We start from the raw sequence: 4826 nt of genomic DNA, 5'->3' as shown, positions 1-4826 counted from the left end.
TTCTGGCTTAATAATTGTAAATGTAAAAAAAGTCCCGCTGTAGGTGACAAACATTTATGTAAACATACACACACTATATATATATATATATATATATATATATATATATATATATATATATATATATATATATATATATATATATATACATACTTTTTCTGGTTATGTCAATATCAAGCCTATACTAAATCTTTACGAATAATCTTCCACACCTTTCAGCATCGTCCGCTTACTTTGCCGTAAATGTTTTAATTACCTTGTAACCTTACGTCAAGGCCTACATCAGTTTAGGTTCTGTACTATATGATGCAAAAGCACAGAAAAATTATTCTAGTGAGTGAAAGGAAAGTCACTATAATTCTAACAAGTAAAATATGCGCCGAAGTTTCTTCAAAGCAATCGAGTTTTCTGCACAGCCGCTACAGCTTATAATCAAGGCCACTGAAAACAGATCTACCTTTCGGTGGTCTCGGTATAATGCTGTATGAGCCACGGCCCATGAAACTTTAACTAAGGCCCGGTGGTGGCCTATCCTACATCGTTGCCAGCACGATTGTGGCTAACTTTAACCTTAAATAAAATAATAACTACTGAGGCTACAGGGCTGGAATTTAGTATGCTTGATGATTGGAGGGTGGATGATCACCACACCAATTTGCAGCCCTCTAGCCTCGGTAGTTTTTAAGATCTGAGGACGGACAGAAAAAAGTGCGGACGGGCAGACAAAGCCGGCACAATAGTTTTCTTTTACAGACGACTAAAAGCTTGACTGATGGACAGGGCTGTCAACTGATGAGTATAAATCAGACGTTAACCTTGACGAGTAAACTGGGCGAATCTGACCCCACCTCGACAATGTGCCATATTTCTGGATATTCGAAAATGGCCCATCCGCTCACAAAAAAGATTTTAACAAAAGATTCAAAAAGCAAAATGAATGGGTTGATGAGTGCATCGGATGGTGCTCTAGAGATATAAAGGTCTCTTCGTGTGACTGAGGATAATATGTTGGGTATTGAAAGAGAAACCCACAAGATTCTTGTGTATAACTTGTTTACTGGTAAATATTTACATATTACTTTGATCTCGAGCACTTTCAGGTCCCTGAAAGTGCTCGAGATCAAAGTAATATGTAAATATTTACCAGTAAACAAGTTATACACAAGAATCTTGTGGGTTTCTCTTTCCATCTTCAGAAGAAAACTGAAAGAAGTTTTTGTTTGGTTCATGTTGGGTATTGTTACGCCTGATAATCCATTCAAGACAATTGTACCCCACATATCACAGGTCTAAATATGGATCAGTTCAGATCCTTAATGAGGTATTGTTAAACATCATCCCAGGACTTTAATCTTTACCCATAAACATTCCTGAACGCCACAGTGACAAGTTCTCATCTAGTACTTCTGAAGCTCATTAATCGCCCACAATAAGCAGAGTTCTCCTTACATAGATCGTGTATGGAATCTATTTCCAGCGAGCAGTTGGCAAACCCTGACATGGTTGCTGCCCAGAACGAAAGACACAGAAAGAATAATACTTTTAGTGACTCCGTTCACTGATCCAGTCTATAGTTAAATCAGCAATAACACTTCTTGGTAAAGATCTACTTACAAGCCATTGTTTCATGACATGAATCTCACAGTGGGCATTCGGTGGCGATGATAAGTGATGCGAGTGGCTTAACAGCCTGAGTTATGATAGAATCTTGCGCAGGAATTGACGATGTTGCTTTCTTACATAACATCTGAAGGAAGGTAAAGTCATTGAGAAATATGAAACATGGAGTAATATATTTATGTAAGTATGTGTATATATATACATTTGTATATCCATATATAAATACATATGTATATATAGATTAAATTTTACTGCGTATTCATAATCTCACTGACAACAATATGCATATTTCATGAAATTTATACTCGCTACTGATACATTAATCCACCTCTTTACAATAAAAATATATTTCATTTAACTTACACCATCCAAGAATGGACAAGGACATTTGAAATATCCTTCAATGTCTTCAGGACAATTCAGCTGAGCATATATATAACGGAATTTTTTACCAATATCTTCAATATATTCATTTCTGTTAGTCATGTATTTGTTTGTCTGTCTGAGAGAGAGACCACCACCTCGCTAGTTCTCCATCTTCCTGTCATTTTCATCTGCACATACATATTTCTGACGGCTTTCTGGGAAGAGAGATATGAAAAGAAAGAGTAATCGGAAATGCAGACAGATATCAATATCCTGTAAGAGAACGTTTCCATGTTAAAAGTTCACAGCGAAGATCCTGTTCTCTTTCAATGTCACAGCTAACGTTATATTCATTAATGGAATTCAATATTGGGAACATTTTCCAGTTCCACCTACTTGAGATAATCTCTTGTCGAATTCGTAATATGACAGCGCAATTTCAAGCCAATCAATTGATTAATTTGTGGCACCAAAGGCTATTACATCACCATACACTGAGACAATGTTGAAAATGTAAACTGTATCTGATTTTTCGCTGTACGATTCAGGCAGCTAAGGGATGTTGGCTCCAGCACTTAGTTAAGTCCTTATGTTCTCACGTATAGCTAGAGTTGGTCAAATACAATACTTCATGATTTTCAGAAGCACTGTTGTGGCAACACAGCTTGATGAAGAAGGCGAAGAAACAAGTAAAAAATGCGCCGAAGAATCGAGTTTTCTGTACAACGTACAATGCTGTATAAAACTATCCTACAACGGTTGTGGGATGGTTGTCCGTCCGCACTTTTTCTGTCCGCCATCAGATCTTAAAAACTGCTGAGGCTAGAGGACTGCAAATTGGTATGTTGATCATCCACACTCCACTCATCAAACATACCAAATTGCAACCCTCTAGCCTTAGCAGTTTTGATTTTATTTAAGGTTAAGATTACCCCGTCTGGCAGCGCTTTCCAGTGCGTCGCACGCCTCCGTAAAGCGCTGCCAGGCGCATGATCCACGGCTAACCTTAACCTTAAATAAAATAAAAACTTCTGAGGCTAGAGGGTTGCAATTTGGTATGTTTAGTGATTGGAGGCTGGATGATCAATATACCAATTTGCAGCCCTCTAGCCTCAGCAGTTTTTAAGATCTGAGGGCTGACAGAAAAAATGCCGACAGACAGACGAAGCCGTCACAATAGTTTTCTTTTACAGAAAACTAAAAAGCAAGAAAGAGCAAAAAAAAAAAAAAAGGAACAGCATAGAGCGGAGTACCGTATTGATCCAAAATGTATTTCATTTGGTAATGGCCTTTATTGACACCTGCAGAGAATCCACTCTAGTTAATTGGACTGCAATACAAAATCCCGTCTGAGTCTTGCTAAAAAAAAAAAAGAATGCCGAGAGTGGATTAGAATATTAGCATAAACTTAACACATTTCTAATTTAAAAGATTCCATGGAAAGAATGCAGGAGTGAGAATATCTTTAAATGTATCGTTGTTGATAAAGATGGCCTTGTGCCAGCACAGGTTCTTGCCTCGGAGTAGTCAATAAAAAATATATATATATGCGCGTGTGTGTGTGTATATATAATATACACATAATATACACACACACACACTTTCTCTGTATCTTAAGCGCTCCCTTATGCCTATTTTACAAATATCGGTCGAATATACAGTAATGGATATTTAGCTTTATCTTTTCAAAAGTCAACATAGGAAACAACACATTAAAGACATCATCATCTAATTCCGCTGCATTAGTATTTAAAAATCTTTTGACTTTTTCATTTACTGCAGTTCTAGAAGATTAAAGTTAATAACCGCTTACGCATAGCTTATAAAATCTGTAAGGCTCTTACAATATGTTAAAGAGCTTAAAAGAGCAATAAGCTCATGGGAAATCTCATAAGGAAAATGTCAGTTTGCGATCGTAGACTAACACACAGACACATACACACAATATATATATATATATATATATATATATATATATATATATATATATATATATATATATATATATATATATATATATATATATATAATATACTATATATACATATACTGTATATCATGGAGACCCCTCGCAGCGAGCGGGCACTGGCTGTCATCCGAGCCACGGCTTGATGAATCACCACAATTTTCAAACGCGATTGAGAACTTTCGTAATTGTTATTAGAGGCTTACGAAACTCCCTCCTCGTACAGAATTACCCTCCCGAAATGAATCCACGCAACACTGCAACGCTGCTTTCCTGTCTCGGTCATAAATTGATGCTATCGAACACGACAGGGGACTTTTGTTTTGGCGAAACCCCACTTGATGGATTCCAGTTTCCATGAAACTGGAAGGGTTTCCCGTTTATCTTGATTTTGCCCGATGACTTCAGCCTTTCCAATTTATAGTTTTTTCCGTACTGATGAAATATAGAATACAGGACGTATTTCTGCAGATTGGAGGAAGCTCGAAGGGAACCTAAAACGTAATCTGGAAATAAGTGTTTGGATATATTGAAGAATATCACATTGGGTCGAGGCTAGTCGTCGTATTTATATGATTCAGTGCAAACCGAAGGTAGAATTTTATTGCTAGATAATCAGTACAAGTCCTATTTTAGTATATGACTCACGAAGGGTATAAAGAGGCTCCACCACAACCTTGTTGTGCTTATGTTGACCAAAGCAGTGAATTAGGTACCTGGTATCTAAACGACTGTGGATGTTATATAATGTGTTACAAAAGTTATCGACAGTTGTGTAAATGCCAGGTACCTAACTCACTGCTTTAGTCAACAAAAGCACACGAAAAGTTTAAAAGAGCTAATCCATTATATTTATAATATATATGTATACGTG

Source organism: Macrobrachium rosenbergii, chromosome 12, assembly GCF_040412425.1.
Source record: "Macrobrachium rosenbergii isolate ZJJX-2024 chromosome 12, ASM4041242v1, whole genome shotgun sequence".
NCBI classification, from domain to species: domain Eukaryota; kingdom Metazoa; phylum Arthropoda; class Malacostraca; order Decapoda; family Palaemonidae; genus Macrobrachium; species Macrobrachium rosenbergii.
The sequence above is the reverse complement of the archived record's forward strand: the minus strand, read 5'-3'. Positions refer to the sequence as shown.